This window comes from Cryptomeria japonica, unplaced genomic scaffold, assembly GCF_030272615.1.
Source record: "Cryptomeria japonica unplaced genomic scaffold, Sugi_1.0 HiC_scaffold_335, whole genome shotgun sequence".
In the NCBI taxonomy this organism is placed as follows: Eukaryota; Viridiplantae; Streptophyta; class Pinopsida; order Cupressales; family Cupressaceae; genus Cryptomeria; species Cryptomeria japonica.
In genome coordinates this window covers 1-12,500 of record NW_026729157.1, presented here as the reverse complement: position 1 = coordinate 12,500, position 12,500 = coordinate 1, and the positions used below count along the sequence as shown (strand labels likewise).

The window sequence follows — 12,500 nt, the reverse complement described above, 5'->3', positions numbered from 1 at the left end:
GCTCCGAAGTGTGCTCCAAGGTGCGGCGTGCACGAAGTCGGAGCCCGGTTTGCCCCGGGTGCGCACCTTCGCCGCGGTGCGCACCATGGCGTGCACGAAGTCGGAGCCCGGTTTGCCCCGGGTGCGCACCTCGCGTGCACCTTCGGCGGGGTTGCGCGCCCTGGTGGGCACCATGGTGCGCACCAAGGAGCGCTCCGAAGTGTGCTCCAAGGTGCGGCGTGCACGAAGTCGGAGCCCGGTTTGCCCCGGGTGCGCACCTCGCGTGCACCTTCGGCGGGGTTGCGCGCCCTGGTGGGCACCATGGTGCGCACCAAGGAGCGCTCCGAAGTGTGCTCCAAGGTGCGGCGTGCACGAAGTCGGAGCCCGGTTTGCCCCGGGTGCGCACCTCGCGTGCACCTTCGCCGCGGTGGGCACCATGGCGTGCACGAAGTCGGAGCCCGGTTTGCCCCGGGTGCGCACCTCGCGTGCACCTTCGCCGGGGTGGGCACCTCGGCTGGGTTGCGCGCCCTGGTGCGCACCAAGGAGCGCTCCGAAGTGTGCTCCAAGGTGCGGCGTGCACGAAGTCGGAGCCCGGTTTGCCCCGGGTGCGCACCTCGCGTGCACCTTCGCCAGGGTGGGCACCTCGGTGTGCTCCGAGGTGCGAACCCGAGAGCGCTCCGAGGTGCCCACGAAGTCGAAAGTCGGGTTAATTGCATTGTTTTCCCCGGGTGCGCTCCGAGGTGCGCAACATCGGCGCGCACCAAGGAGGGCTCCGAAGTGTGCTCCAAGGTGCGCACGATGGCGTGCACCTCTGGTGCGCACGATTCGGAGCTCGGTTTGACCGGGGTGCGCACACCTTGGCTGGGTTGCGCACCTTTTGTGCGCTCCAAGGTGCGCACGAAGTCGGAGCTCGGTTTGCCCCGGGTGCGCACCTTCGCCAGGGTGCGCACCTTGATGCGCACGCCTTGGCTGGGCTGCGCACCTTGGTGGGCGCCATGGTGCGCACCTTTCGTGCGCTCCAAGGTGCGCACGAAGTCGGAGCTCGGTTTGCCCCGGGTGCGCACCTTGGTGGGCGCCATGGTGCACTCCGAGGTGCCCAAGATTGGTGCGCACCAAGGAGCGCTCCGAAGTGCGCTCCAAGGTGCGCGCGAAGTCGAAAGTTGGGTTAATTGTCCGGTTTGCCTCGGGTGCGCACCTTGCGTGCACCTTCGCCAGGGTGGGCGCCTTGGTGCGCACACCTTGGCTGGGCTGCGCACACCTTGGCACCCGCGTTTCCTTCATTTTAAATTTTTTTTTTTTACAATCTCTCAAGTGGGAAATTCTATAATCTCAACTTTTTTTGCCTTTTCAGGAAACTTTTGAATGGAGCGCATCATTGGTGCGCTCCGAAGTGTGCTCCAAAGCTCTCTCCAGCTGCGTGCACCTGCCCCGGCCGCGCACCCGGCCCCGCCCAGCTTCGCTCACCTGTCCCGGGCGTCTGGTGCGGAACCTTAGAGTAAGAAACATCACCGTGCACCTTGGCCAACGTGCGCGACTCGACCGAGCGCGCACTGGCCGAGGTGCACACCGATTTCACCTGGGTGCGCGCGCAGCACCTCGGGCGCACCGGGGTGCGCGCACAACGCCCGGGTTGCACCGTGGCCTGTGTGCTCGGGGCGCCTCGGGTGCGCGCTCGGTGTCGCCCCCGCGCGCGCGGTAGTGCGGGCAGCGCACCCCGGCCCGGCCCGGCCCCGACGAGAACGCAAACGGGCAAAAGGTTTATTCAAATAGCATTGCGACGCCCGGCGAAAAACTAAAAAAGGGTGCAACACCGGGACTTCCCGGGAGGTCACCCATCCCAGTACTACTCCGGCCCAAGCGCGCTTAACTGCGGAGTTCTGATGGGATCCGGTGCACTAACGCTGGTATGATCGCACCCGTTATGAGCTTGTCGCAGTGTGTACTTAGCAAACCGCGACCCACGTGCGAATCCACCCCGGCCACCCACCCCCGTCGAGGTGCACACCCTCCCTCGCGAAGTGCGCCCCGTTCGCCAAGTGTGAGCCCTGCCCGGGTGCGCGCACCTTGCTAGGGCGTCGGGTGTGCACCCGGCCCGGCCTACGTGCGTGCACCTGGAGGGGGCGTCGTGTGCGTGCAGTGTCCCGTCTGCAACGCGGTGCCCACACACCACCTCGGGCGCAACGACCTGCGCTCACATGTGGGCCGAGTGCACCTTGGTGCATGTTCGGGGCGCCTCGGGTGCACGCTCGATCTTGCCCCGGTGCACCAAGGCGCTCGGTTTGCCCCGGGTGCGCACTTGGTGCAAGGTGGGCACCCAAAATAGGGATCAAGCACCAAAACACAAGTTTCGGGATGCAAAATGGGACCCAAGGACCACAAATGCGTTCCAAGACCCATGATGGGTCCACGAGAACAAAAATGTGTTCCGAGACTTAATAAACAAATATTGGGTTTTAGGAGAAGAAACATGCTCTGATGCCCAAAACGAGAATCGACCCCGAAAAGGCCACAGGCCAAAAGTGGGATGCGAGACAAAAAAAAATGGGACCCGAGGACCAAAATTGGGTTCCCAGGTCGAAGACAGGGCAACCGGACAAGAAACGACCTCTAAGGCTCGAAATGAGTCCCGGCGACTAAAACTTGACAAGAAGCACCCATCAGGCACCCAACTCGACACCCATGGGATGCCGACCCACCCGGGCTTCCACCTAGCACACCTTGGCACCCACCCACCCTCGCACCCAACCTCGCACCCAACTTAGCACCTTTGAACCCACATTGGCACTCACCCTGACCCTGGCACCTTGGAACCCACATTGGCACTCACCTTGACCCTGGCACCCACCTTTGCACTCACCTTGGGACCCACCCTGGCTCCCACCTCGGCACCCACCCAGACACCCACCTTGGTTCCTTGGCACCCACCTTGGATCCTTGGCACCCACCCCGACACCCACCTTGGCACGCAACTTGGCTACTTGCCACCCATCTTGGCTCCTTGACGCCCACCCCGACAACCACCCCGTGACCTACCCTGGCTAGGGTTGGTGCACACCCACCCTGGTGCCCACCTTGGCACCCACCCTATGACCCACCTTGGCACGCACCTTAGTACCCACCCCGTTACCCACCCTAGGACCCACCCCGTGACCCACCTTGGCCAGGGTGGGTGCCTTGGTGCGCACAACTTGCCTGGGCTGCACACCAGGGCGGGCTCAAGATGGCACCCGCGTTCCGTTTTTTTCACTATCTTTCAAAACGGAAATTTTAAAATCTCATTTTTTTCTTTTTTTTGCCTTTTCTGGAAATTAGTGAAGGCAGCGCATCAAAGGTGCGCAATGCTGGTGCGAACCCGGGAGCGCTCCGATGTGTGCTCCAAGGTGCGGCGTGCACGAAGTCCGAGCCCGGTTTGCCCCGGGTGCGCACCTCGCGTGCACCTTCGCCGGGGTGAGCACCTTGGCTGGGTTGCGCGCCCTGGTGCGTACCAAGGAGCGCTCTGAAGTGTGCTCCAAGGTGCGGCGTGCACGAAGTCGGAGCCCGGTTTGCCCCGGGTGTGCACCTCGGGTGCGCACCTCGCGTGCACCTTCGCTGCGGTGGGCACCTTGGCTGGGTTGCGCGCCTTGGTGGGCACCATGCAGTGCACGAAGTCGGAGCCCGGTTTGCCCCGGGCGCGCACCTCCGCCAGGGTGGGCACCTTGGTGCGCACAACTTGCCTGGGCTGCGCACCAGGAAGGGCTCAAGATGGCACCCGCGTTCCGTTTTTTTCACTATCTTTCAGAACGGAAATTTTAAAATATCGTTTTTTTTTGCCTTTTCTGGAAATTAGTGAAGGCAGCGCATCAAAGGTGCGCAACGCTGGTGCGAACCTGGGAGCGCTCCGATGTGTGCTCCAAGGTGCGGCGTGCACAAAGTCGGAGCCCGGTTTGCCCCGGGTGCGCCCTGGTGGGCACCATGGTGCGCACCAAGGAGCGCTCCGAAGTGTGCTCCAAGGTGCGGCCTGCACGAAGTCGGAGCCCGGTTTGCCCCGGGTGTGCACCTCGGGTGGGCACCTTGGTGCGCATGCCTTGCCTGGGCTGCGCACCAGGGCGGGCTCAAGATGGCACCCGCGTTCCTTTTTTTTCACTATCTTTCAAAACGGAAATTTTAAAATCTCATTTTTTTTTGCCTTTTTCTGGAAATTAGTGAAGGCAGCGCATCAAAGGTGCGCACCTCGCTGCCCACCACGGTGCGCAACGCCGGTGGGCACCCGGGAGTGCTTCGAAGTGTGCTCCAAGGTGTTGCGTGCACGTTGTCGGAGCCCGGTTTGCCCCGGGTGCGCACCTCGCGTGCACCTTCGTCGGGGTGGGCACCTTGGCTTGGTTTGCCCCGGCTGCGCTCCGAAGCGGGGTTATTGGAGCGCCGCCTCTTTTTTTGTCGGAGCGTTTGGTGGGGTTTCTCGCATTGGCTCTTCCGAGGCCCGGTTGCCACCCTGGCGCGCACGAAGTCGGAAGTAGGGTTAATTGCCCGGGTGCGCACCTTTGCCAGGGTGGCACCTTACCTGGGCTGCGCACCAGGGCGGGCTCAAGATGGCACGCGCGTTCCGTTTTTTTCACTATCTTTCAAAACGGAAATTTTAAAATCTCCTTTTTTTTTTGCCTTTTCTGGAAATTAGTGAAGGCAGCGCATCAAAGGTGCGCACCTCGCTGCCCACCTTGGTGTGCTCTGAGGTGCGCACCCGGGAGCGCTACGAAGTGTGCTCCAAGGTGCGGCGTGCACGTTGTCGGAGCCCGGTTTGCCCCGGGTGCGCACCTCGCCTGCACCTTGGCCGGGGTGGGCACCTTGGCTGGGTTTGCCCAGGGTGCGCTCCGAAGCGGGGTTACTGGAGCGCCCCCTCTTTTTTTGTCAGAGAGTTTGGTGGGGTTTCTCGCATTGGCTCTTCCCAGGCCCGGTTGTTGGGTGCGCTCCCACCCTGGCGCGCGCGAAGTTGGAAGTTGGGTTAATTGCCCGGGCGCGCACCTTCGCCAGGGTGGGCACCTTGGTGCGCAAACCTTGGCTGGGCTGCGCACCAGGGCGGGCTCAAGATGGCACCAGCATTCCCTTTTTCTCACTATCTTTCAAAACGGAAATTTTAAAATCTCGTTTTTTTTTTGCCTTTTATGGAAATTAGTGAAGGCATCGCATCAAAGGTGCGCACCTCGCTGCCCACCTTGGTGTGCTCCGAGGTGCCCACCACGGTGCGCAACGCCGGTGCGAACCCGGGAGCGCCCCGATGTGTGCTCCAAGGTGCGGCGTGCACGAAGTCGGACCCCGGTTTGCCCCGGGTGCGCACCTCGCGTGCACCTTGGTGCGCACACCTTGGCTGGGTTGCGCGGCCTGGTGGGCACCATGGTGCGCACCAAGGAGCGCTCCGAAGTGTGCTCCAAGGTGCGGCGTGCACGAAGTCGGAGCCCGGTTTGCCCCGGGTGCGCACCTTCGCCGCGGTGGGCACCATGGCGTGCACGAAGTCGGAGCCCGGTTTGCCCCGGGTGCGCACCTCGCGTGCACCTTCGCCGGGGTGGGCACCTCGGCTGGGTTGCGCGCCCTGGTGCGCACCAAGGAGCGCTCTGAAGTGTGCTCCAAGGTGCGGCGTGCACGAAGTCGGAGCCCGGTTTGCCCCGGGTGTGCACCTCGCGTGCACCTTCGCTGCGGTGGGCACCTTGGCTGGGTTGCGCGCCTTGGTGGGCACCATGCAGTGCACGAAGTCGGAGCCCGGTTTGCCCCGGGCGCGCACCTCCGCCAGGGTGGGCACCTTGGTGCGCACAACTTGCCTGGGCTGCGCACCAGGAAGGGCTCAAGATGGCACCCGCGTTCCGTTTTTTTCACTATCTTTCAGAACGGAAATTTTAAAATATCGTTTTTTTTTGCCTTTTCTGGAAATTAGTGAAGGCAGCGCATCAAAGGTGCGCAACGCTGGTGCGAACCTGGGAGCGCTCCGATGTGTGCTCCAAGGTGCGGCGTGCACGAAGTCGGACCCCGGTTTGCCCCGGGTGCGCACCTCGCGTGCACCTTGGTGCGCACACCTTGGCTGGGTTGCGCGCCCTGGTGGGCACCATGGTGCGCACCAAGGAGCGCTCCGAAGTGTGCTCCAAGGTGCGGCGTGCACGAAGTCGGAGCCCGGTTTGCCCCGGGTGCGCACCTCGCGTGCACCTTCGCCGCGGTGGGCACCATGGCGTGCACGAAGTCGGAGCCCGGTTTGCCCCGGGTGCGCACCTCGCGTGCACCTTCGCCGGGGTGGGCACCTTGGTGTGCAGACCTTGGCTGGGTTGCGCGCCCTGGTGGGCACCATGGTGCGCACCAAGGAGCGCTCCGAAGTGTGCTCCAAGGTGCGGCCTGCACGAAGTCGGAGCCCGGTTTGCCCCGGGTGTGCACCTCGGGTGGGCACCTTGGTGCGCATGCCTTGCCTGGGCTGCGCACCAGGGCGGGCTCAAGATGGCACCCGCGTTCCTTTTTTTTCACTATCTTTCAAAACGGAAATTTTAAAATCTCATTTTTTTTTGCCTTTTTCTGGAAATTAGTGAAGGCAGCGCATCAAAGGTGCGCACCTCGCTGCCCACCACGGTGCGCAACGCCGGTGGGCACCCGGGAGTGCTTCGAAGTGTGCTCCAAGGTGCTGCGTGCACGTTGTCGGAGCCCGGTTTGCCCCGGGTGCGCACCTCGCGTGCACCTTCGTCGGGGTGGGCACCTTGGCTGGGTTTGCCCCGGCTGCGCTCCGAAGCGGGGTTATTGGAGCGCCGCCTCTTTTTTTGTCGGAGCGTTTGGTGGGGTTTCTCGCATTGGCTCTTCCGAGGCCCGGTTGCCACCCTGGCGCGCACGAAGTCGGAAGTAGGGTTAATTGCCCGGGTGCGCACCTTTGCCAGGGTGGGCACCTTACCTGGGCTGCGCACCAGGGCGGGCTCAAGATGGCACGCGCGTTCCGTTTTTTTCACTATCTTTCAAAACGGAAATTTTAAAATCTCCTTTTTTTTTTGCCTTTTCTGGAAATTAGTGAAGGCAGCGCATCAAAGGTGCGCACCTCGCTGCCCACCTTGGTGTGCTCTGAGGTGCGCACCCGGGAGCGCTACGAAGTGTGCTCCAAGGTGCGGCGTGCACGTTGTCGGAGCCCGGTTTGCCCCGGGTGCGCACCTCGCCTGCACCTTGGCCGGGGTGGGCACCTTGGCTGGGTTTGCCCAGGGTGCGCTCCGAAGCGGGGTTACTGGAGCGCCCCCTCTTTTTTTGTCAGAGCGTTTGGTGGGGTTTCTCGCATTGGCTCTTCCCAGGCCCGGTTGTTGGGTGCGCTCCCACCCTGGCGCGCGCGAAGTTGGAAGTTGGGTTAATTGCCCGGGCGCGCACCTTCGCCAGGGTGGGCACCTTGGTGCGCACACCTTGGCTGGGCTGCGCACCAGGGCGGGCTCAAGATGGCACCAGCATTCCCTTTTTCTCACTATCTTTCAAAACGGAAATTTTAAAATCTCGTTTTTTTTTTGCCTTTTATGGAAATTAGTGAAGGCATCGCATCAAAGGTGCGCACCTCGCTGCCCACCTTGGTGTGCTCCGAGGTGCCCACCACGGTGCGCAACGCCGGTGCGAACCCGGGAGCGCCCCGATGTGTGCTCCAAGGTGCGGCGTGCACGAAGTCGGACCCCGGTTTGCCCCGGGTGCGCACCTCGCGTGCACCTTGGTGCGCACACCTTGGCTGGGTTGCGCGGCCTGGTGGGCACCATGGTGCGCACCAAGGAGCGCTCCGAAGTGTGCTCCAAGGTGCGGCGTGCACGAAGTCGGAGCCCGGTTTGCCCCGGGTACGCACCTCGCGTGCACCTTCGCCGGGGTGGGCACCTCGGCTGGGTTGCGCGCCCTGGTGCGCACCAAGGAGCGCTCCGAAGTGTGCTCCAAGGTGCGGCGTGCACGAAGTCGGAGCCCGGTTTGCCCCGGGTGCGCACCTTCGCCGCGGTGCGCACCATGGCGTGCACGAAGTCGGAGCCCGGTTTGCCCCGGGTGCGCACCTCGCGTGCACCTTCGGCGGGGTTGCGCGCCCTGGTGGGCACCATGGTGCGCACCAAGGAGCGCTCCGAAGTGTGCTCCAAGGTGCGGCGTGCACGAAGTCGGAGCCCGGTTTGCCCCGGGTGCGCACCTCGCGTGCACCTTCGGCGGGGTTGCGCGCCCTGGTGGGCACCATGGTGCGCACCAAGGAGCGCTCCGAAGTGTGCTCCAAGGTGCGGCGTGCACGAAGTCGGAGCCCGGTTTGCCCCGGGTGCGCACCTCGCGTGCACCTTCGCCGCGGTGGGCACCATGGCGTGCACGAAGTCGGAGCCCGGTTTGCCCCGGGTGCGCACCTCGCGTGCACCTTCGCCGGGGTGGGCACCTCGGCTGGGTTGCGCGCCCTGGTGCGCACCAAGGAGCGCTCCGAAGTGTGCTCCAAGGTGCGGCGTGCACGAAGTCGGAGCCCGGTTTGCCCCGGGTGCGCACCTCGCGTGCACCTTCGCCAGGGTGGGCACCTCGGTGCGCACACCTTCTCAATGTTTTCTTGCCTTTTCTGGAAATTGGTGAAGGCAGCGCATCAAAGGTGCGCACCTCGGTGTGCTCCGAGGTGCGAACCCGAGAGCGCTCCGAGGTGCCCACGAAGTCGAAAGTCGGGTTAATTGCATTGTTTTCCCCGGGTGCGCTCCGAGGTGCGCAACATCGGCGCGCACCAAGGAGGGCTCCGAAGTGTGCTCCAAGGTGCGCACGATGGCGTGCACCTCTGGTGCGCACGATTCGGAGCTCGGTTTGACCGGGGTGCGCACACCTTGGCTGGGTTGCGCACCTTTTGTGCGCTCCAAGGTGCGCACGAAGTCGGAGCTCGGTTTGCCCCGGGTGCGCACCTTCGCCAGGGTGCGCACCTTGATGCGCACGCCTTGGCTGGGCTGCGCACCTTGGTGGGCGCCATGGTGCGCACCTTTCGTGCGCTCCAAGGTGCGCACGAAGTCGGAGCTCGGTTTGCCCCGGGTGCGCACCTTGGTGGGCGCCATGGTGCACTCCGAGGTGCCCAAGATTGGTGCGCACCAAGGAGCGCTCCGAAGTGCGCTCCAAGGTGCGCGCGAAGTCGAAAGTTGGGTTAATTGTCCGGTTTGCCTCGGGTGCGCACCTTGCGTGCACCTTCGCCAGGGTGGGCGCCTTGGTGCGCACACCTTGGCTGGGCTGCGCACACCTTGGCACCCGCGTTTCCTTCATTTTAAATTTTTTTTTTTTACAATCTCTCAAGTGGGAAATTCTATAATCTCAACTTTTTTTGCCTTTTCAGGAAACTTTTGAATGGAGCGCATCATTGGTGCGCTCCGAAGTGTGCTCCAAAGCTCTCTCCAGCTGCGTGCACCTGCCCCGGCCGCGCACCCGGCCCCGCCCAGCTTCGCTCACCTGTCCCGGGCGTCTGGTGCGGAACCTTAGAGTAAGAAACATCACCGTGCACCTTGGCCAACGTGCGCGACTCGACCGAGCGCGCACTGGCCGAGGTGCACACCGATTTCACCTGGGTGCGCGCGCAGCACCTCGGGCGCACCGGGGTGCGCGCACAACGCCCGGGTTGCACCGTGGCCTGTGTGCTCGGGGCGCCTCGGGTGCGCGCTCGGTGTCGCCCCCCGCGCGCGCGGTAGTGCGGGCAGCGCACCCCGGCCCGGCCCGGCCCCGACGAGAACGCAAACGGGCAAAAGGTTTATTCAAATAGCATTGCGACGCCCGGCGAAAAACTAAAAAAGGGTGCAACACCGGGACTTCCCGGGAGGTCACCCATCCCAGTACTACTCCGGCCCAAGCGCGCTTAACTGCGGAGTTCTGATGGGATCCGGTGCACTAACGCTGGTATGATCGCACCCGTTATGAGCTTGTCGCAGTGTGTACTTAGCAAACCGCGACCCACGTGCGAATCCACCCCGGCCACCCACCCCCGTCGAGGTGCACACCCTCCCTCGCGAAGTGCGCCCCGTTCGCCAAGTGTGAGCCCTGCCCGGGTGCGCGCACCTTGCTAGGGCGTCGGGTGTGCACCCGGCCCGGCCTACGTGCGTGCACCTGGAGGGGGCGTCGTGTGCGTGCAGTGTCCCGTCTGCAACGCGGTGCCCACACACCACCTCGGGCGCAACGACCTGCGCTCACATGTGGGCCGAGTGCACCTTGGTGCATGTTCGGGGCGCCTCGGGTGCACGCTCGATCTTGCCCCGGTGCACCAAGGCGCTCGGTTTGCCCCGGGTGCGCACTTGGTGCAAGGTGGGCACCCAAAATAGGGATCAAGCACCAAAACACAAGTTTCGGGATGCAAAATGGGACCCAAGGACCACAAATGCGTTCCAAGACCCATGATGGGTCCACGAGAACAAAAATGTGTTCCGAGACTTAATAAACAAATATTGGGTTTTAGGAGAAGAAACATGCTCTGATGCCCAAAACGAGAATCGACCCCGAAAAGGCCACAGGCCAAAAGTGGGATGCGAGACAAAAAAAAATGGGACCCGAGGACCAAAATTGGGTTCCCAGGTCGAAGACAGGGCAACCGGACAAGAAACGACCTCTAAGGCTCGAAATGAGTCCCGACGACTAAAACTTGACAAGAAGCACCCATCAGGCACCCAACTCGACACCCATGGGATGCCGACCCACCCGGGCTTCCACCTAGCACACCTTGGCACCCACCCACCCTCGCACCCAACCTCGCACCCAACTTAGCACCTTTGAACCCACATTGGCACTCACCCTGACCCTGGCACCTTGGAACCCACATTGGCACTCACCTTGACCCTGGCACCCACCTTTGCACTCACCTTGGGACCCACCCTGGCTCCCACCTCGGCACCCACCCAGACACCCACCTTGGTTCCTTGGCACCCACCTTGGATCCTTGGCACCCACCCCGACACCCACCTTGGCACGCAACTTGGCTACTTGCCACCCACCTTGGCTCCTTGACGCCCACCCCGACAACCACCCCGTGACCTACCCTGGCTAGGGTTGGTGCACACCCACCCTGGTGCCCACCTTGGCACCCACCCTATGACCCACCTTGGCACGCACCTTAGTACCCACCCCGTTACCCACCCTAGGACCCACCCCGTGACCCACCTTGGCCAGGGTGGGTGCACCCACCCTGGTGCCCACCTTGGCACCCACCCATCCTAGCACCCAGCCTGTGACCGGGCTTGGAACCCAACCTTGCACCCGCACCCGTCTTGGCCAGTGTGGGTGCGCACCCATCCTGGCACCCACGTTGTGACACACCCTTTAACCCACGCACCCTAGCACCCACGTTGGCACCCACCTTGGAACCCAACCTAGCAACTTGGCACCCACCCCGTGACCCACCTTGGCATCCACCATAGCAGTCGCCGACTTGGCACCCACCTCGGCACCCACCTTGACACTTGTGGACCCACCTTGCCACTCACCCTAGCATCGACCCATCCTAGCACCCACCCTGGCACCTTTGCACCCTAGCACTCACCCATCCTAGCACCTAACCTGTGACCCACCTTGACACTCACCCTCGCACCCACCTTGGAACCCAACCTAGCACCCACCCACCCTGACACCAACCCTAGCACCTACCCACCCTTGCACCCACCCTGTGACCCATCTTGGCACCCACCCATCCTACCACTCAACCTATCACCCACCTTCTCACCCACCTTGGCATCCACCTTAGCACCCACCCACACTGGCACCTTGGCACCCACCTCGGGCAAGGTGGGTGCACACCCACCCTGGCACCCAATTTAGAACCCACCGAGCATGTTACCCACCTTGGCACCCACATTGCAGCCCACCCTAGTACCCACCCTATGACCCACATTGGCATCCACACCCTAGCACCCAGGCACCTCGACACCCGCCTTGACACCCACCCTAGCACTGAACCTGTGACCCACCTTGGAACTCACCCTAGAACCCACCCACCCTGTGAACCACCTTGGCATCCACCTTAGCACCCACCCACCTTGGCACCCACTCTAGCACTCACCCATCCTAACACCCAACTTGTTACCCACCTTGGCACCCGCCCATCGCGTCCACCTTGAAACCCACCCTAGCACCCACCCACGCAGGAGCCCACCTTGGCACCCAACCTAACACCCACGCATCCTGGCACCCAACTTGTGACCCACCTTGGAACCCACCCTAGTACCCACCTTTGAACCCACTATATCACCAACCCACCTTGGCACCCACCCTATGACCCTCTTTGGAATCCACCCTAGCACGCACCCACCCTGGCACCCACCATGGAGCGCACCCTAGCACCCACCCACCTCGGCACGCACCTCAACACCCACCTTGGTGTGCGCACTGCGCCAACCTCTCAAAGACCCTATGTGGTGCGCTCCAAAGTGTACACCTTTGGTGCGCTCCAAGGTGCGCACCTTTGGTGCACACCGAGGTGCACACCAAAGTGTGCACCGAGGTGAGCACCAAAGTGCACTCCAGGGTGCACACCAAGGCGTGCACCTTTGGTGCGGTCAATGCAAACGAATTCGGAAGTTGGGGTCGATGTCCTAATCGCTGCTGCA

General features: G+C 62.9%; 2 non-coding genes across 2 annotated transcripts; both read right to left on the bottom strand.

The window, feature by feature from the left end:
- Positions 1–1,778: 1,778 nt before the first annotated feature.
- LOC131870533 (5S ribosomal RNA) lies at positions 1,779–1,897 on the bottom strand. Its single transcript, XR_009368839.1, has one exon. It is a non-coding gene; the product is annotated as a 5S ribosomal RNA (ribosomal RNA).
- Positions 1,898–9,702: 7,805 nt separating this feature from the next.
- LOC131870522 (5S ribosomal RNA) lies at positions 9,703–9,821 on the bottom strand. Its single transcript, XR_009368828.1, has one exon. It is a non-coding gene; the product is annotated as a 5S ribosomal RNA (ribosomal RNA).
- Between the last annotated feature and the right edge of the window lie 2,679 nt (positions 9,822–12,500).